The sequence below is a fragment of the Magnolia sinica genome, chromosome 15, assembly GCF_029962835.1.
Source record: "Magnolia sinica isolate HGM2019 chromosome 15, MsV1, whole genome shotgun sequence".
NCBI classification, from domain to species: domain Eukaryota; kingdom Viridiplantae; phylum Streptophyta; class Magnoliopsida; order Magnoliales; family Magnoliaceae; genus Magnolia; species Magnolia sinica.
Window position 1 is genome coordinate 11,859,166 of NC_080587.1, and position 21,466 is coordinate 11,880,631.

At 41.3% G+C, this 21,466-nt stretch overlaps 1 long non-coding RNA gene across 3 annotated transcripts; it reads left to right on the forward strand.

Annotated features, from left to right (window-relative positions):
• The first annotated feature begins 364 nt into the window (after positions 1-364).
• On the forward strand, positions 365-12,393 carry LOC131227932 (uncharacterized). Of its 3 annotated transcripts, XR_009162626.1 has the most exons (4): positions 413-455; positions 641-745; positions 3,439-3,614; positions 12,163-12,393. It is a non-coding gene; the product is annotated as an uncharacterized LOC131227932 (long non-coding RNA). The 3 variants fall into 3 exon arrangements; XR_009162624.1 differs by having other exon boundaries at positions 365-745; XR_009162625.1 differs by lacking the exon at positions 641-745 and having other exon boundaries at positions 386-455.
• Positions 12,394-21,466: the final 9,073 nt, after the last annotated feature.

Here is a 21,466-nt window from a genome sequence, read left to right on the forward strand (position 1 = left end):
TGTTTGTGACAAATCCTTCCCATCCATCGGTTTCATTTTGGAGGGTCCCACAGAAAAAAAAAGAGTCAAATCCAAAACATTCAATGGTGATGGTTTATCCACGCCGTCCATCCATCTTTCCAGCTCATTTTAGGGGTTGATAACAAAATTAAAGTATATAAAAAGCTTAAGTACATCACAACATAACGGTGGGCCTCACCTACATCATGGGGTCATAGCCATTCGTTAAAATAGGGGTTCTACGAGAATGGTTTAAAATAGGGGTTTTTGGTCTATGCGGCTGTATATAGAGAAATCCCAGTCAGAAGACGAGTTTCAACGGATCAAAGGTTAGGATTATTCAACCAATCTTTTTTGTTTTTGGATGGTGGCTCAGCGACTGCGTATTAGGCGTGTAGCTAGAGTATCAAATAACTCCTTTCACTGCTCTCTCTCACTCTCATTTCTTTAATTGGGTAAGCTCTGTTTTTAAAGAATTTTATAAGTTTGCTGTTGTATGCATACCGTTTGATTGATTTTGTTTTTATATATTTGCAATGGAATTAAAAAAATAAAATAAAAATCCTTACTTTGTATTTTGATTGGATCCGATTTTGATTTTATTGGAACCCGAAACGGATTTCTAATTATGGGAAAAAAGAATAACGATCCGTGTCCTGCACACAACCTGTTCGATGGAATGCTCATGAGTAGATCTTCACATCAAACTTCAAAGAGGAGGGATATATGCAGAGATGTTGAAGAGGTGAGCTTGAAAACGCGCAAACTCGGCACACACTTGTGTGATCTGGGCCATGCATCAGGCGGGGCTCAACATGAGCGTGCTCTTTACTAAAAACCAAGATGGTTCAATCACCAGGTGGGCCACAGTTTTACATTGATTACAGGCCATTGGTGATTTTATTTCCAACTGTCCATTGTCTTTATCCACCTGTAGTGGTTGTTCGCAATCTCGATTCACCCCTTCAATCCCACCTCAAACAAATCATCACAGCATTGCTCAATAGGACTTACAGGATCCGTGAGCTGAGGCTTTCAACAGTGTACTTGGTTTTTTTTTTTTTTTGTTTTTTTTTTTTGTTTTTTGTTTTCCAGTTTTGACAAGTGGGCCCAGGGTTAGTTAATCCTGACAGTTGGTCTGTTGGGCTCATACTGTGGATTGGCCATTGCCAAAAATCTCTTTAGTTGGAATATCCTTGCCAATAATCTTGGGACCTTTTTTTTCAGTTGAACGGGGAGTTTATGCTGTGTTTATATTCTAAACCATCAATTTTCAGGCCACAAATCAAAAGGTTAGGATTGTCCCACTGAGGAGATTTTTGGGGCATGGCCTATCTGCAGTGTGACGCAACGGACCAATTGTCCACGGTCCCTACTTTCTAGAAATGAAACCCAATTATACTTAGCAAAGACTCGTCTTGAGGATTCTGCACTTCTTCCACATCAGAACTGAGTCAGATGTCCAGAGGGATCTTGGCACAATATGGTCTCGATATTGTTCTCAAATTCTTGTTAGCAGAGTAGATACGAATTAAACCATAGGCCATGTTGTAATATGTGCAGTGGGTCCCACAATTTGGATGATCTAGATCGGTGTCTATGGATGCCAAGTGTATTATGGACGAGGCATTGCGATTTGGTGAAAGAGAACTGAACACCTGCAGGCAAGGTACTGCGACTTGTGGTACCTTACAATCTTTCCTGCCAACATCCTGCGTTTGTAGGACACTAGAGCCATGAAAACAGCAGGCCCCACCATGAAGATCACCTGGCATAGGTGGGCAAACTGTTGGAATTAGTGGACAACTGATGGTCCGATCCAACGTACAAATGTGGCCCACCTAGTGAGCAAATCAGCTTGATTTTTGACTGATCTTCATGGTTGGGGCCATTGTTTCAATGGTACTGATTTCATAAACAAGTGGCATGCTAGTGAGAAAGATGGTCACTACCACTGTTGTGATGCTATTGCCCACAGGTGATCAGTCCTTGTGGTGAAGTCGGTTATATTTAGACAACATGATTCAAAGTTTTGCTGGTGTAGCTGAAATTTTGTTTCCTATGATACCCAGGTGCTTAGAATTGTTATTCTGTTTGTTCTGCATAGTTTTAAGTGTCATGTCAACTATATATGTGGTGAACTGTATGGTGATCAGGACCATCAACCTGGTGGGCTGCCTTGTGGATGGGTATGCGCCCTCTGTGCAGGGCCATAGGCATGATAATCCCATACAAGGCTGTTTGGATGCACCCTCTGAATGGGTGTTTGAGCTTAAATGCTGTTTTGATCCAAAAGGCAATTGATGTTGTGCATTTGTAAGCACTTTGAAAACCCCCACATCATCTCCCGCTTGACAAAATAGGTGCTAATATGTCAACTCAGGATTTGTCCGAGTCGATCGAAGTAGGCTTGAAACCCCCTTTCGAGAAGTGCATCCAAACACACCCTTTATTGGACAACTCTGACCATTTCCTTGTTGTGGGGTTTTCAGGTTGCATTTGGACCAATGCACTTGTTTCTTTCTTTTACTGTTACCTTTTTTTTTTTTTTTTTTTAATGGGACAGAATGTTGGTGGTTAAAGAACAACATGTTCTCATAGGGTGAGCGTAGCTGAAATGAGGATGTCGAGGTGGATGAGTGGCAAGACAAGGAAGGATATAATTAGAAATGAATGCATTTAACTTAGGAGTAGTACCGATAGGTAATAAGATGAAGGAAAGTAGACTTAGATGGTTTGGTCATGTGCAACGGAGACCAACACTTGCGTCGGCTAGGAGTGAGTTGGTACAAGTTGAAGGGTCTAAACTCTAAAGAGCTAGGGGAAGGCCGACGTGGATGTAGGTTGTAAGAAAAAGATTTGATGGCCTATGGTGTAACTGAAGGTTTATCCCTTGATAGAGTGGAATGGTGGAACGTGATTCATTTAGTTTATTCCAATCAGTTAGGATAAAGCTTAGATGATGAAGTTAATTGTTACCTTTTCAGGTCATTAATCAGATGGCTGCCACAGTCCCATTGCCCTGGTGGATGGGCTATGGCCCATTCATGTGGTGCCCTGCCCAATCAATGTAATCTCTGGAGACGAGTGCCACTCATACAATAGAGATGTTTTGGCATGACTTCATGGAAATAAATGATGCCTGCATGTGATAGCATCATTCCTCTTTATCAAAGTTACCATTTAATTCAAAAGAATATTGCCATACTATATCCTGTTTGATACTTCGATTTCAACTGAAAATCCATGCACTATCCAAGTGATATCCTTGCCAAATCTAGGTATTTTAGCATGCTATCCATTGGTTTACAAATCTAAGAATCAAAGCTAATTATAGCCATAAAGAGGCAAGTCACATTTTTCATGCAGAGTGCAAATATAATTTCTGACCTTTCCATGCCTTTCATCTACTGTCTTATTCTATGTATCTTTCAACAGGGACCAGCTTTGCATCCTTGATTTCATGATCTTGTTGGTGGATTAAGATCAAAATGCCTCACCGAACAAGGCCTACGACTGCACTCTTGGTTTTCATGGGAGTTAATGTTGTCTTGGTGTCGACAATCACTCCGGTTTATGATTTTGTGTGCTTCCATCCTTACTGGGAAAGAAGGGTATGTTCATCAACTCTATTTCGTTGGTTAGTATGATTTTTGTTGTAATGCTTCTATTCAAGCTAGACTACACCTTACTTTTGTAAGGCACTTGTTTTTATTTCCTTCTTAGTCTCACCTGTTGTCTATGCTATTCCCTCTTCTCATACCAACTACATAACCACATGGTAGTAGAGCTTTTGAGGTATTCAAGACTTAGAGAACGGTGTTCTTTTGTTTGACCCAACAGTGGTGCAGCTAGGACCCATCTTTTGGTAACCGAAGCCTTTGATCCTGTGACTGATGTCATAATACGGATCGTGCTCTAATAGCTCTCCTAATAATTAGATGATCCTGTCCATCCAATGAAAATGGATAGTTACAAACAACCGTTCGCATTTGACGGGACTGGATAGTTTAAAGTTAGTGGGGATTAGACGGTTATGATAATATGATTGGGGAAATTTTGGGTGTTCCTACATCTGTCATGGGGCCCACAACTAGAGTTGGGCATCGAGTCGAGTCGGATAGAGTTAGGGCTGATCCGACTCGATCCGGTTTTGAAATAGGCCTGACTCGAACTTGATCCAACTCCGTACCAAGTCTAGCATGCCTAACCCGATTTGAGTTCGGTCTGGCCTGGACTGATTCGGACCGAGTCCGACTCGGGTAGAAGTACTGAGTCGAGTCGAGTTGGCATCGAGTTGGATTGAGAGATGAGGAAGGGAGGAAGTTGAGAGGAGAGAGAGAGAGGAGGGTGGTGGCGGTGGTGGGTGGCTGCGGGCTTGGAAGAGGAGGAAGATGAGGGAGGGAGAGAGAGTTTGGAATCGGGTCGGGGTCGGGTATAGTGGGTAAGGTTATAGATGTTAGAACTTAGTTTTTTTTTTTTTTTTTACACACACACGCACACGCATCCAAACCCGAGTCAAGTTGGGTTTCGGATCGAGTTGAGTCTGACCGGATCGAGTTACTGGGTAACTTGAACTCGACTCGGTTTGAGTTCGGATTGGGCGAAGCCTACTCGGTTCAGACCGACTCACCCATTCGGTTCGGGTTGAGTCAGGTCTAAACGAGTCGGACGAGTTAAGTAGTCCTGTGCCTAGCTCTACCCACAACACAGACAACTTGGATAACCAGAAGGTGGGATCCTTTTTTCAGTTTGTTGGGCGAAACAAAAGTTCGTCTAACATTGTATGTTTCCTCAATATGGTATATTGTGTATGCTTCTCTGTTTCATTTCCTTACTCTAAATTTAGTAATGGAGAAAAAATGAAAAGTTTAGTTTAATACAAGATATAATCTTTACATATAGTCAATAATTATTTTGTTGCATGCATGGTTTTACGGCTCGGAGACTCGGACAAACTAGTTTGGTCTTGAGTTAAAAAGTGTTTGACAAACCTTTTTCTCCAAATAAAAGGAAATACATACAAAACAGGAAAAAATTTTAAAAATAAAAAGTGATACTTGGACTGATTTTAAGATAAAATCTAGTTAACATGTGACCTAGAAATGCAATAAATATCAATTCATTTTGTTGAAATACTGAATAGTTATCTAATTTTTAACAAAATAATATTTTGTAATAACTTATTTTATTAAATTAATGCATTTGTGGGAGGCTCCTAAATCATCTCTAGAGAATTCAGTAACCTAGATGTTCGATTTGGAGGTGAAAAATAGGGAGGTCCGTCAAAGTGCATGGTATTGACTCGTCCGAGTTGCCCTAACTCTCAAGCAACTCAAAGATGTTAGTGTTGTGTGACCCGAAACTCCAATGCGATGATCTTATCCTTAGATCATGATGACCATGGGTCCTGTGTGGGCATGTTATTAATGGCATAACTAATATGCACGTGTGTCTTAATCAAACATTTTCATGGGTTATAAGGAGAGGGTTTCTTCTATTGTCCTTAGGAATTTGAGTTTGGGCACAACGACCATTGGTTAAGGGAGAGTTGTGTTCCATAGATCTCAATGTCCTATTATTCCATCACCACCCAGTAGGTTTCAGGACGAACCTTTGATTATTCTTATATGGTCATCTTGTGTGAAGGAACCGATGACGAATCACGATGGGAGTCTTTACCATCAGGCTTGATGATGAGTCGGTCCCCCACCCTACCCTATATAGGAGTGTTAGTATTTATTAATATGAGATTTTGCTATTAGACACGTTGGATACTTATATTGGAGGATCACTTAAAAGTCTCTGGGTCGGGGGACCCATCATCTATGATGTGATCAACTTGTCTATGTACTAGCTTTGACTAATCTTTAGACCTAAGGACGTACGAGAAGTTTTAGTTCTTGAGGTAATGTGCTTTGGCCTGCTTCGACGAGTCAATTATAGTGGCCCATATGTGGTGTTGCTAGGTTCATGCATTAAGATATGGTTGAGGTTCATATGATCCAAAAAGGGATCCACTGGTAACATTCTTATGGCTGAGATTTGGTTGATCGGACCATCTATCAAGTGATTTTAAAAAAAAGATGTCCATCAAGTATTTTTGTTGGTACTGGCACTCAAAAAGGTCTTAAATGGTTTGATAAATGTTTTTAATCATTGATCTTTTATTTTAATCGTCAAAAGGTTTTAATTATGCTTGATGGTAATTCCAACGGTTGAGATCTTGTGCTCCACTAAAACTTGCATGGGTATTGGATCGAGGGTGGATGGCCATGATAAGTGGAGTGATTTGTTCACTTTGGGTACATGGTTAGGCAGGATCACAGACTTTAGATGTAGTAGGGCATGCCAAAGTTTGTATGGTAATAGCGCACCATACTGGTGTCTCTCAACCTTCTCCCTACAACCTTAATTCCTTATAAATAGATCTTATGAGGGATTGGAGAAAGAGCCTTGAACGTTTGGGGGAAGGGAGAGAGAATTGAGGTCTCTCTTTTACATCCGTATGTTCTTATGTGCGGGGTCTACCTTTGGACGGCTTTCATGCTCTGCCCCAACATTGCTATAGGGAATGATGTGTTGGCTTTTATTTTCTCCTCATTTGGGATAGATTTGGGAGAGGCCTTCTCAATTGAAGAAACAACATCGACAGTCTACGTGGTTTTAAATGGTAGTAATGTACAAGTAAATCACAGCTCTTATATTTTTTATTTGTAGAAACTTGAGAATATCTAGATGGGGATCCGTAGAATTAGGTTATTTAAAATATGAAAATTTTAAATTATGCTTCGTGTGTCAGAAACTCTAGACTTGTCCGAGTCACCCCGAGTCTACGCATGGTGTATACTTGACCCAGTCCTGACCAAGTACGAGTTGACTAAGAAGAGTCTTCAAACCAGGGTCTCGTGAACACAGTTTTAAGAGTGGGTCAGCCATTTTGAAAAACATTTCTCGAGGTAGATAAAATACTCCTGTTGGTAGGAGTTTTGCATCTAATAAGAAACTCGTGTGGCACGTAAACTTATTTGCTAGGTTGAGAGTTGTGTATAGGAGTAGGCTTGCATGGCTTAATAATGCATGGTTGGAATAGTTTGCACGTAGTTAAAATTGAGGATTACATATGTGTGGAGTGCAACCAATTAAGAGAAATAACTAATGCTTGGGGGCTGATTTTAAGGAATACCATGAGAGGTTGGGCTTTAATAAATTATCATTTTCATTCAAAGAAAGGGTGAAAAGTTTTAGGAGTCATGTGGAGGAGGAATAATTAGAGGTGTAACCAATTGAAAAGGTAATGAAAAACGTATCTTGTGCGCCTATTGCTGTATTGCACATAGGAGGTCTCAAACTGGAAATTACTAATAATTTTCATCTTCTTGGTTGTGAAAAGCAAATTGTTAAATGAGAGCAAATGAAACTAGGCAACATAATGCTACAGGGGAAAGAGAGATGGAGATGAAGCAGTTGATAGAAGGGATTTGAAACTGTTGAACGGTAGTTCAGAGAAGCACACCCCTGTTCTAGAAGATCTATAAAGAATGATAGTTGCAGTTGATTTGAAGCAAGATTAACTGTAGGCATCAATATCTCACAGTGGTGAGAAGGCGTCAATGCTTGGACATGTGATCAAAGGACCAAACCCGAATATCACATCAATGGTCCAACACAACAATGCAAATGAAATGGCACAAGCTAGAGTTATCTGGCTGGAGTTTCCCTTCTTTTTTTTTTTTTAATTTTATTTTTAAATTTGGAAGTCCCAATAAAATGGAACTATTGTTGGCAAAGAAAACCAGATGTTGCATCCTCATAGATTACGAATTTAAAGTTATCATGGTGGATGAAGGCTCTGTGGTGCATGTAAGTATTAGGATTTACACTTAGCCATGCAATGTTTCAGTTTTATGACAGCTTTATGCGCGATAGCTTGGTGGGTGTTATGCTGTCTTGGGAAGCTACGCATGCTAGGTCCCATACTAAGGGTTGTCACAAAGTTGTGGATGCAGTCACATAGAAATGTGTCTAGCACACCTTCAATGGATCTGGAGCAAGAGAGAGAATCCTCACAAAGATAATCAACACGCTTTGGTAGAAGGAAAAGGAATAATAGGATCTTTGATAAGAAGTACCTTTGGTGGAATCAATCAAATGAAGAATCTTGCTTTGCTAGACCATAGTTTTGGGGGTTTTCCATTAGGACAGTTTGAAAGGAAGAACTCTAAGATTAAGTGGGAGCTGCCTCGAGGGCTCTTTGGAAAACCTTGGCCCCTTTGGGATCAAGAGCATCTTGAGAAATGAATGTTTGGAGGTGATAATGGCTTTTTCTGGGCCTTAGGTGAAGTGGGGTCAGATCTTGCAAGGATTCATATGCTAAGAGAAGGGATTTGCATTTTCTCCTCCTATTATGGGAAGCTTCTCATTGAAGGAGATTCTTCTCATATTTTAGGGGGTCAAGAATGATAAGTTGGGGAATTGAAAAAAGGTTCAATTTTTAGTAGCTAGCTTGGGAGCCGTTTGTTATATTGTTATGAGGGGTGTCAATGAGTTGGTCAATAGGCCTATTGAAGAGGGAGTGAGAAGAGGGTCACTTGCTTTTGGTCCCTTCATCATCATCGTCTTTGTCCTCCTCCTCCTCCTCATCATCATCTTAGCCTTACCCCAATTAATTGTGGTCTGCTTCATGAATGTTTTTCCGCTACACCACTCTATCAAGGGTTGTAACCTTACTAAAACCATAAGTCATTAGATCTTGTCTTACTAAACCACGTGGAAGAATCCCTTGAAAAACAATTTACGAAGGAAGAAATAATGTTTGCAGTTGAAGAGTTGGGTGGAGAAAAGGTGCCCGGTCTGGATGGGTTCCCAATAATCTTTTATCATAAGTTTTGGGATTTGGTTAAAGGCAAGGTAATTGGTTTTATTAACAAATTTTATGAAACAGTTTCCTTGCTCCCGAAGTTTGGTGCTACGTTCATTGCATTAATCCCAAAAAAGGAAGGTGCGGAAAGCTTGTAGGACTACAGTCCGATAAGTTTATTGGGAGGGCCATACAAAATTCTGTCAAAAGTTCTAGCCACAAGATTTAAAGCGACCTTAGGTGGAGTCGTCTCTAAATCTCAGGGTCCTTTGTAGCGGGAAGACAAATTGCGGATAATATCTTAGCGGCTCACGAAAATATAGATATATGTAACAGAAGCGGAAGGAAAGGTGTGGTTTATAAGCTAGACGTAGGTAAGGCGTACGATCATGTTGATTGAGGCTTCTTAGATTATATACTAGGTTGGTTGGGGTGTGGAAGGAGATGGAGAACGTGGATGCGGATGTGTGTCGCATCTCCAAAGTTCTCAATTCTAGTAAATGGCTCTCCCAATGGCTTCTTCTCTTCGTCTAGGGGGTTGCAGGAAGGGGACAAAGTCAGTGAAAGATTCGAAAATAAACTATCACAGTGGAGAAGCAGGTATTTGTCTCTACGGGGAAGGATAACTATGATTAAGGTGACTATGTCCAACCTTTCGATTTACTTTATGTCCCTTCTTAAATGCCCAAAGTCGGTATCGGATAAATATGAAAAAATTTGGAGGGATTTCTTCTGGAAAGGTATGGAAGAAAAGAAAAAGTTCCATAGCATGAAATGGGAAGACGCATGCAAGTCAGTGAGCCAAGGGGGTGTGGGGTTGAGGAGTTTGGAGGTGGTTAATCAAGCCTTGCTAAATGGGTATGGAGATTTGGGGTGGAGGGGTGTCTATGGAGGGAGGTAGTTCGGAGGATGTAGGGTTAGGTTCCGCGGGTCGGTGGATGGACGTGGTCTTTGTCTCTCTATAGATCTTCGTACCTATGAAAAGTGGTTAACTCGATAAAAAGCAAGGTATGGAAAGGGGTGGATATCTCATTGGGAAATGGGCAAAAGAGTAGGTTTTGGGATGATATATGGGTGGGGGAGCAGAAATTGGGGGTTATATTTCCTAGGTTAGCAAGTCTAGCAAGAGAAGAGCAGATGCTAGTTGTTATTCCTTACAAAGAGGGTTGGGCTCCGCAGTGTAGAGGAAATTTAAATGATGACGAATTTGGGGAATTGGTGAATTTGTTGGACCTTTTATCCAAGGTAAAGCCGGTATCTTCAGAGCAAGACTCAATGGTGTGGTTAAAAGAAAGTCAGGAAAATTCTCGGTTAGGTCACTCTTCAGAATGCTTACTGGAGGTCAGCTGGTTTATGGGCTTTCTCCGATTGCTCCAGTTTTGTATTACGGGGCTTCAACGAAGGTGGCTATGTTAGCTTGGTTAGTGGGAGGTAACAAGATGCTCACAGTGGATAACCTTCTTAAAAGAAAAAAATGGTTCTTCTGAATTTTTGTATCTTGTGCCTTAAAGATGAGGAATCGGTGGATCATTTATTTTTCCATTGTGAGTTTGCTCGTTAGGTGTGGAAATTTTTTTTTCATCTCTTTCAAATAATCTGGGTATGTCCAAAATCAATTGGAAATTTCTTCATGATGTGGCATGGGGGAGGGTCAAGCAGACTAGGTTCGAAAGTTTGTCGATTATGTCTTCTGGCGGGTATTTGGCCTATATGGTTGGAACGGAATAATTGTTGCTCTAGGAATTGTGAGGAGGGTCGAGTAGAGGAAGTTTTTGGTAAAGCAAAGGTGCAGTGATTGAATGGCTTAAAGCATCCATTTGCCCAATTCGTAGGCTGCTTCATAGTTGCTTCCTGTGTTTTTTGTATATTCGTAATTATGGCTGCAGCCAGTTTTATTTATTGAAATACATCATTTAGAAAAAAAAAAAACACATCCTTTTTGGTCGTCCACTTGCCCTTTTGTAGCATTCAACTTGAAACAACCAACTCCCAATTGGTGTAGTTCATTGTCTCCAATGCACATGGCCAAACTGTCTAAGTCTACTTTCCACTGTCAAATTACCTACTGGGGCTACACCCAAGTTTCTTTGAATACATTCATTTATAATTCTATCCTTCCTCATCCTGGACATGTCCATTTCAACGTCCTCATTTTAGCTATACTCTAAACGACTAGTGCTTTACTGCCCAACATTTCCATAAAGCATGTGGTCTTATAACCATCCTATAAAATGTCCCCTTTAATTTGATTGGTATGTGGTGATCACATAAGACTCTAGAGGCCTCTACCTCATCTGCCTAGCTCTAATTCTATGAGCAATATCCTTGTCAATCTCTCCACTGTCTTGAATTATTGACCTAAGATATTGGAAATGGTCTTTTTGGGGTACTTGTTGGCCATCAATCTAAAACTAATTCCTCATTTCCGCTTCTATTGTTAAAGACGAGTATAATGACATATCCACCAAAGAAAAAGACTAACTTTAAAGACGAGTTGGGTCTGCAAACTGAGCTTATCAATGCGATGAATAAACAATTTGGCTATGCTACATGAAATTGTGGACTACAAAGCCAACCTGATACAAAGTTGGATTTGGATGCATCATCGAATCGAATTGCAATTATTAGGTTCAGGAAGTGGGGGGTTCTTATGCTCCAAACAGCAATTTCATTTCTTTCAATTTGGACTCGAAATGAATGCAACTGAAATTTGAGTGCTGTTTCAATATGAATTTGTCTTCACTTAACTGAATCCATGGCCTGCACTGACAAGGCAGCTTGCTGGCTTGGCTCTCTCCTGGATCAAAGCAGACCAGCTCGCCCCATTGGTTGGTCGAACTGGGCGGCCCCTACCACATAATGTCGACTGGATGAGTGGCCTGCTTCTCTTCACACAACCCTATTGATATGATAGGCCTCGCCACCTTTGTTCTATCCCTCGTGTTTTGGAGCGGGATCTGCCAAAGAATAACCAGCCGTGGTGGTGGTATGGAAAGTAAGGATAAATTCACTTGTACATCCAAATGCACCCTAAGAGACTGCATCTGTCCACTTAGAATGATTGAATCTGGAGGCTTTTTTGGCGAACTTACCTGCCTATTGAAGACTGCCTCTGAAATCAAAACATTGTATTGCAAAAGCATATCCGAGCAAGCAAACCATTGCCTATGGCTGCATTTGGTTGCATCAAATATCGTGAATGCAACCAAATGCAGCCTAAGTTAAATTAATTAATTTGTTTGTATGTGCTTAAATATTCTGCATTAGCCATTACATTGATTTGCTTATATTCGGTGTCTTAGAGAGAATGTCGTCGCCAGGAACGTGAAGCTGCCATGGCAAAGGGTCCCCAGTCAAGTTAAAGGGGTGGTTTTCAGACACAGATATTCTTTCATACAGCTCGAGGAAGAAGAAAAGAAAAGGCTTTTTATTGTTGTTATGGTGTTTGTTTTCACTCTATGTGGGTGTGATTGTTTGTTGAAGAAGAATAATATGATCTTCAACCTGAGAAATGCACATCCTACTTTTGGTTTTCAGTTTCTACAGGTGAGGCTAGGGTTCCATGATCCAAACCATTCTTTGGTTGGCCCCATTTGTTGATGGACCATGGCCCTCATCAGGATGATCGTCGTTGCCTTTCAATTATTTGGCCAACAAATATATATATTTTTTTCTTCTTTTGAAGGATGATCAGCAAATAGATAGTCAAGGTGACAAATACTACAGTGATCTGCGTTCAAGTGGAAGAGGACCAAGATTGGCATCTGGCATCTTTCAATCCACGAGTTCATCTTCATGATCAATCCAATGTGGGGTCCAGCCGATCAATGATCCGGATCATTGAACCATGCAGTGTAAATATAGACATTTTTTCCCCTTTTAATGGATTATATATTGGATGGAAATCATATCAGGAAGAACTGCTCCAGAGGTCCTGAATCATGGACACTTGAAGTAAATCCAAACCATTTTTCGTGTGTCTAGTTGTAGGTGACTGGTCACAGGGTTAGTGTCTATTTCAAGGCATCCCCTGTCCACAGTGGGGCCCATTAAAGGAATGGTTTGGATCACCCAAATCATGGACCCCCCATTTCCAAAATCTGGCCCACAACACCATTTACATCCTGATGCATTAAGGTTTATGACCCTCTTTAGGTCAGCCACCAAAATTGATCTCTAATCATAAGCATGATATGTTAACGGGTTAATTGGATGGTCAGGATGTTTTAAAATCAGAGACATTCATCAGGTTAGGCCCTCCATGAAAGCCAAAACCAAAAGCAAGGGAGATAAGATCATCAGGTAGGTCTTTTAAATGTACGTTGATATGGACATTCATAGCCCAGCTAGGGACGCGGATTCCCTGCGAAGCCTTTCGCAGGAAGTTCCTGCGCAAGGCTTGTGGGTGGGGCCCACTGCGATGTTTGTGAGAAATCCAACCCGTCATCCATTTTTTCGAGCTTATTTTAGGACATCCAACCAAAAATAAAGTGTATCCACAACTCAAATGGGCCACACGAGAGGAAACGGTGGGAATTTAGTGACCACCGTTGATATATTTATATGGCCACAAAAGTTTGGTATCGGTGTAAGTTTTTTCACTTCATCCCAGTGAAAATGACCTTATAAACGGTTTGGTTGGCATATAAACATCAAGGTGGAGTCTAGGAAGGTTTCTCCGGTTCGCTTTCCCCACTGTTTCATCTAGTATGTCTCCCTTGAGTTTTGGATCCTCTTCATTTTTGGTTGCGTGTCCTAAAATGATCTCGAAAAATGGATGGATGGGTTGGATTTCTCAAAAACCTTGCAGTGGGCCCCACCCGGAATCCTTGTGCAGGAACTTCGTACTCCTCCAGTTAGGGCTGTGAACTGGCCGGGCCTATGGTAACATTCTGCCAGGATTTTCAGCTGATCAGATCCAGCCAATGGTCGGGGCACAGAGGTAGCAATGGGCCAAGCAGTTCACCCGACTAGGGCAGGTTCAGACAGGCCGGTCAAACTTCATATGTTCACGAATTCATGTGGTCCATCTTCCAATTATCCATTGGACAACATGCTTGTTGTATGTTAACCAACCCAAGGATTCATTTCTACAAGTGTCCATCTCTTTGTGCATGTGGTCCACCTGATCAATGGATGGATTAGAAATAGGGATTTGATTAATTTTCAGGCCAGGGTGTGTCATCTTCATGCCCAACCTTTGTTGGGACGGGCTTGGGTCTCTTATCAGGGGCCCATCCGGGCTATGCATGGTTCCAGGCCTTCAGGCTGGGCTTTGTGCGTTGCACGATTCGAAATTTGAAGTTTGCTCGGCTTGGGTCCATCCTATTGATAGACCAATTTCAGCCATTGATGAGTCTGTTAATAGGCCATGCTGGATTATTTGGGTTTTGGGTCAGACTTGGGCTAAAAATGATTTCGCTGGCTTATTAATTGGCCTGACTTGGGTTGTGGATAAGAGCCCATCAACTCAGCCTGTTTACGGTTTCAAGGGCATTCTGATCAATATCAAGCCTGATTGGCTCACCTAATAAACAGCCCGGATCTTGAACTAGCTGGGCTTTGGTTTGGGTCCGCTTGGGGTTAGACCATGCATAATCATCAAGGGCTCAGAAATGGATCGTTTATGAGCATGTACTCATGAATTGCACACCTAACATATGTGTAACTCTAATAAAAGGTCGAAATGGTAGACCTCAAGTTACATGGGGTTATTGGATTGGGTGTTAGTTGGGCAATACCATTGGACCATGGGGCCCACCTTGATGTCAGTGTTGTATATCCATGCCGTTCTTCAGTTCTTCCATTACATTTTAGAGCATGGTTCCAAAATTTAAGCAGATCCAAATCTCAAGTGGACCACTGTATAGGAAACAGTGGTCATTTAACACCCACCGTTGAAGAGTTCCTAGGGCCCACCATAATGTTTATTTCCCATCCAATTTTTCGATAAGGTCTGGAAGACTTGGATGAAGAGAAAACACAAATATCAGCTTGTCCCTCAGGAAAATTTTAATGGTAGGAATTCAATCCCATTGTGTGGTCCACTTGAGACTTGGATCTACTACAAATTTGAGACCATGAGCTAAAATTAGCTGAAAAAAATTGATGGACGGGGTGGATATATAATGCATACATCAAGGTCAGCCCTACAGTCAAGACAACACCCACTAACGTGTTACCCGAGTAACACCTAATCCTCTCCCAATTTTCACGGATCCATCAATGGGCCGGGCTTGCTGACCAGCGGCTCGGGCTCAAACTTCAAGCCTGTTTCTTACGGGCTGGGCTTGGACTATATAGATGTCTAAAATCTAGTCAAGCTGTCCCGTTTCTCTCTTCCATGGCTTCTCCAATCCCATTTCTCCACTTAAATCTCCTTCTCCTTCCCATTTTGCCCCAAAATCGAACCAAAATCCTAACCACATGAACCCTAACCCTACTTCAAATATAACGCCGTTTCTTATTCTTCCTCAATTTTATTTTTTTTTCGTTTCTCCTTTGGATTGGGCGCCAACCATAATAGGTTTATGTGTGGTATCATCATGATGTATATCTTTCATCAAACCCGTTCTTCATGTGTGGCTGAGAAGAATCAATGGAAAAAAAACAAAAATCAGCCTCATACAACACTCAGGTGGGCCACGCTGCCCAAACGTAGAGGTTTTATGAGTAATTTTACATTTTTTTTCATTGGTATGACTCATGTGATAATTTTATCAAGATGATCGTTTGTCTGCACGGTTAAGATAAGGGTTCTCACATAATGGACGGAGTTGATTTCACATATACGCCAAGAAAACATGCATGATGTTGACAAGAATAGCCTTGAAATCTCACCATATACTATCATAAAACTGTTGTATCCATACATATTATTAAGAAAAGAAACCCTCGGAAGAAGAAATTGACTGAATATAGATAATTTTATCGACTACATACTTACAAGTACCTTTAAATAATCATTTCTCAAATTCTAAGATGAGAGAGGAAGCTTCATCTTGAGTGCTAGTCCAACATAGATCAGCAACGTACCCACAGATATCATCCTTTTAGCAGTGATATCTGAGATGGATGATAGGAATGCAGCAGCCAGTAGTAGCAGCAATCCCATCACCAAAATGCCGTTCACAGCAATATTGGCAAATAAACCCATTCTTAGGGGGCTCCCGTTCTCAGCTTCGCCTGGACGTTCGCCAACGTGCACGTGAACCTCCAGAGGCGCTTCGATTTCAGTGTTGTCGATCTCAGCTTCAACAGAATCCTGTACTTGGACATGTACTTGGACCTGAACATCTGGAGCCATTTCGATTTCAATGTTTTCCATCTCAGAAGTTGCATGCTAATGACTTCCTTAATTTTATAGTCCAACTTTATTTTGCATGTTGCCACACACATAGCTGCCATCATATGCATGCACAGCTAAATCCGGGCCCCACCGTGATGTAAGTACTACATCCACACTGTTCATTTGGTGGTTCTCCTCTAGATTATGGGATATACCAAAAGTCAACCTTACCTGGAATTCAAGCTGAGTCACACAATCAGAAATCACGAATAAAAGATCTAATATCGACTTTCAATTGTTGTGTGTGGTGTGACCCAACCAAGTCATGGATTGGCCAGATTTTTAGGGTTGTAAATCACCATGGAAAGACGCATCTAATTAATTGGAAGGATGTACTACATAGATTACTTAGATTATGATGAGGTTCCCTAGCTTGACTTCATGAGAAGCTCCCATGAGGTGGAAAGTGGAAGGGCAGAGACGGATTCGTGGGCTAAATCTTTATGCCTGGTAGCAACGTCCAGCCCTCTGAATTTATCTGAGACTCGTCTCAGGTCTGAATTTATTTGTCTTATCTGATTGCCCTCTGAATTTATTTAAGACTTGTCTCAGGTCTGACTTTATTTGTCTTATTTGGCCTGGGACGGGTTTCAGATAAGACAAATAAATTCAAACCTAAGACGAGTCTCAAATAAATTCAGAGGGCTGGACGTTGTTATCAAGCATAGAAATTTAGCCTACAAATCCGTTTCAGACCCCGAAAAATTGCTATTGGGCAGAAGAATTTAGCCTGCAAATCCGTTGCTTTCTGCCGGGTGGGCAAAAGTGTATCTTCATAAAATAGTTGCACTACACGTCTTATCCTTACATATTATCCTTAAATAATTGCACTACAGGTCGGCATGAGAATTTTTCTGCTCACAAATTGCACTATCTTCCTGGGAACTTCCCTGCTCCCAAATTGCTTTATTTTATTTCTTAATACTCACATGCAGCTAAATTAGGGCCCAGATGCTGAGAGATGCAGTGATCTAAACCCTTATATTTTTGGTGATACTCTAAATAAGCTATGATCTAATAAGTAAGCTTCAATGATGCTTGATTTTTAATGTCAATAATTAAAGTATCTTATTTCAATCTTTTGAATCTATATATATATATATATATATATATATATATATATATATATATAATCATACTTTCAGCTTAATTTCTTACAGTTTACTATATAAAACAGTAATTACAGTATAGGCAGTTCAGTTCACCGGAAATCTCAGCATGTGGGTTCCAATCGAAGCAAAAGATGGACAAACTTCAGTGTAGTTGGATTGAAGTCGGACTGTTGAAACATTCGTGGGTCCTAAAATTTTTGAATTGTAATTATTAGGTTCATGAAGTGGGAGATTCCAAGCTGTGATTTGGTTTGCTTCTTTAGGTGGGCCACACAATAGGGAAGGTGTAAAATCATGCCCTAGACCTCTAAATTCACCTGCTGTGTCCGACATGAGTCTTGGAATGTCCTGTATTTTGGGGAATCCATTCATCCTTGTATTGCACGTCAGATGAAAGGGTTGGATGGTATATATATACACATCATGGTAGGCTCCATGTACATTTGGACTACTTTAATAGTGGGAGGACTCCCATCTCTACTGTTTCCCATGTAGCCCACCTAAGTATTGTCGGCCGGATTCTTGAAGCCGGTCCAAATATAGGGTGTTGCACCTGATGGACGGCATGGATCCCATTCACATTAAGTCGTTCCATCTATATCAACGAATGTCACATCCCTATATGCCGGCGCAGATGGCATGGATCAGTGACTATGGGACCCACCATGATGTATTTGTTTTATACAACTCATTTTAGAGCATGAGCTTAAAACTGAGGCAGATGCAGGTCTCAGGTGGACCACACCACAGGAAACAGTGGTGTTTGAGCGCCCACAATTAAAAACTTCCTTGGGCCTACTGTAATGTTTACTTGCCACCCAACCTGTTGATAAGGTCACACGGACCTGTATGAAGGGAAAACGCAAATATCTAAAACTTTTGTAGCCTCATGAAATTTTTAATGGTAAGAATTCAATCACCGCTGTTTCCTGTGGTGTGGTCCACCTGAGATTTGGATCTGTTTCATTTTTGGAATCATGCCCTAAAATGAGCTGGAAAAATGGATGGACGGTGTGGAATATATCACAGTTGGCCCTACACTCACAGTGAGGATTAAATGGCCAATGTTGAAACATTTGTGAGGCCACATAAGTTTTTAATCAGGCTAATAATTTTGTGTTTTCAGTACATCCCAGTAAGAATGCCCTTGTGAATGTCATAGATGGCATATAACCATTAGAAGACCCACGGACGTTTTAACGGTGGGCATTTCCCTACTTACCTTTTCTTATCAAGTCACCCACTTGAGTTTTGGATCTGCCTCATTTTTGGGCCTAATTCTAACATGATCCGTCAAAACGGATGGATAGAATGGATTTTTCACAAACATCATGATAGCCCCACTTAGCTTCCCATTGCATAAAGTTCCTGGGAAATGATTTTGGAGGCAATCTCATCAGTCCTAGAGATGGATTGTTTATGTGCATGCACTCATAAATTGTACACTTGGGGCACGTGTAACTCAAATAAATGGTCAAAATAATAGACCCAAGTTACATGGGTTATCAATCCTGCCCCAAGTTTCATGGGGAGCTGATTATGTGCTACCCATCTTGATGTCAGTGTTGTATACCTACGTTGTCCATCAGTTTTTCTAGTTCATTGCTAGCAGATTCTAAAATAAGGCAAATCCAAATCTCAAGTAGACCACACTAGATGAAATAATGGTCATTGAATACCCACTATTAAAATCTTCCCAAGGCCTACCATGATGTTTATTTTACATCCAACATGTTAAAACGGACCTAATTGAAGGGAAAACACAAATATCAACTTGATCCAAAACTTTGTGGTACCCAAGAAGTTTTTAACCGTGGCCATTCAATCCCCATTATGTGGTCCACTTGAGACTTGATCTCCGTTATTTTTGGGACCATGCACTAGGATGAGCTGGAAAAACAAATGGACAGTGAGGATATACAATGCATACATCAAGGTGGGCCCATGGTCTGGGTAACACCCACTAACATGTCACCTGGGTAACACTCCCAGTTTCATGGTCTTTAAGAGTAGGGCTGTCAATAGGCCAGGCCTGGGATAGGTCTCAGACCGGATTTTGAACTGTTTCGTGTCGGCCCTACAGGCCAACCTTATTCAAAGTTCAAAACCTTTAGGCCCGAGACCGGCCCATTGATACCCCTACTTAATAGGGCAGTCCATGTGCCAGGTTGGCTCGCCAAGCTTTCGGTCCTAGCCCATCTCAGGCCAGACTTAGGCTGGAGTATTAGGCCTTAGGGCGGGCTCAGGGTTAAACTTCAAGCCCGTTTTTAAATTGGGCCGAACTTGGACTGGATGTCTAAAAGGCCCTCAGCTTGGCTGGGCCATTTCTCTCTTCCACTCAATCTCATTTCTAGATCTAAATTTCCTTCTCAATACTTCCCTCATTTGCCCAAAATCCGTCGGTAATCCCAACCCCATGAAGAAGAATCCCTTCAAACCCTAACCCTAATCCTAACCTTTTATATATGAATGCCGTTTTTTCTTCTTCATTTTTTTCTTTTTTTTTCTTTTTTGGTTTCCCCTTTTGGGAGGGTTCGGTCTGGATTTGGGCCAGGCCCTGCATGATCATGCTGGGCTTGGTTTGGACTTATGTTGAACAAGGCAAACCGAGTTCGGACAGAGAGTGCTAACCTAGCCCATTGACACTCCTAGTCCCTCAAGTCCTACGAGAGCTGTTGGAAGTAGGCCTGTCAATGGGCCGGGCTGGCCAATCAGGCTTCCATGCCTGGCCCTACTTAAGCCGGGATTGGGCTGGAGTACCAAGCCCGAGGGTCAGGCTTAGAAATTGACCCAATTCAAAATATGAGAAAATTTTCTTAACTCTGATATTATAATCACTAAATCTAATTTAGTTTTAATTTTTATGCAATTAATAGCAGTTTACATGATTTGAATGGTTTGTTTTCGTTCATGTTTTTGTCAAGTGGACAATTTTAAATAGCTGCGTATCATCCCACACACTCTGGCAGAGCATCAATAATTGGTCATAACTTTGGCGTGTGCCCATTTTTTACCAATAACATGTCACACATGTGGAAAATCCTATGCGTACAAAGGATAAGCAACACCATGATGGCCCCATGATCCAAAGATAAAGCTAATATAGTTAGTTTTTTGGCTGGTGCTCTGAAATGAGCTCCCAAAAATGAATAGAGTACATGGATAAAAACACATACATTGTGGTGGGGCCCACAGAAACGATCACTACTAAAATCGAGTCCCACCTACAGTCAGGACACAGTTTAATTTGGCTACTGCCCCCAACATCAGCCAGGTAGCTGGTGTCAAAGCTGTGGGCCCCACCACGATGTATGTGTTTTATTCACCCAATCGATCTATTTTTCTAGATCATTTTAGGGCATGAGCCCAAAAATGAAGTACATCTAACTCTCAGGTGGATCATACCATAGGAAACAGTGGGGGATCATTGAATGCTTATTATTGAAAACTTTTTGGGGGCTATAGAAGTTTTGGATCAATCCAATATGTGTGTGTTTTGTCTTCATCCAGGTCTGTGTGACCTTCTCAACAGGCTGGATGGCAAATAAACATTAAAACAGGCCTTAAGAAGTTCTTTATGATAGACGTTCAATCAACAGTGTCTTCCTGTGCTATATATATGGTTTGGATCTACCTCATTTTTGGGCTCATGCCCTAAAATAAGCTGAAAAATGGATGGATGGTGTGGATAAAGTACATACATTGTATGATGGGTCCCACGGACCTTTGACGCCAGCCAGCTCGGTGGAATTAGGGTTGCAGCTGGCTAAACCGACTCAGCTTGACTGGTGCAAACTGACCGCTGCGTGTGACAAACATGCATCAGATCTACAGTCCACTTCATGCGCTGCTACATCTTCACCATGAATCCATTTACACCGATGTATGGATTGGTGGGTCTCAATTAAAATCGATGAAATCACTCCGCCCATGTCACCGAAAGTTACACCCTCATCTGCCTACTAAAGTCTACAAAACCTGTTTTATGCAAAGCTTACAACAATAAGGCGCTCTTTTTGTGCCCCAACATGTTCTAGATGTCACATCCAATCCGTCCGTCAGGTGTGAGACTCGGACAAACTAGTTTGGTCTTGAGTAAAAAAGTGTTTGATAAACCTTTTTCTCCAAATAAAAGGAAATACATAC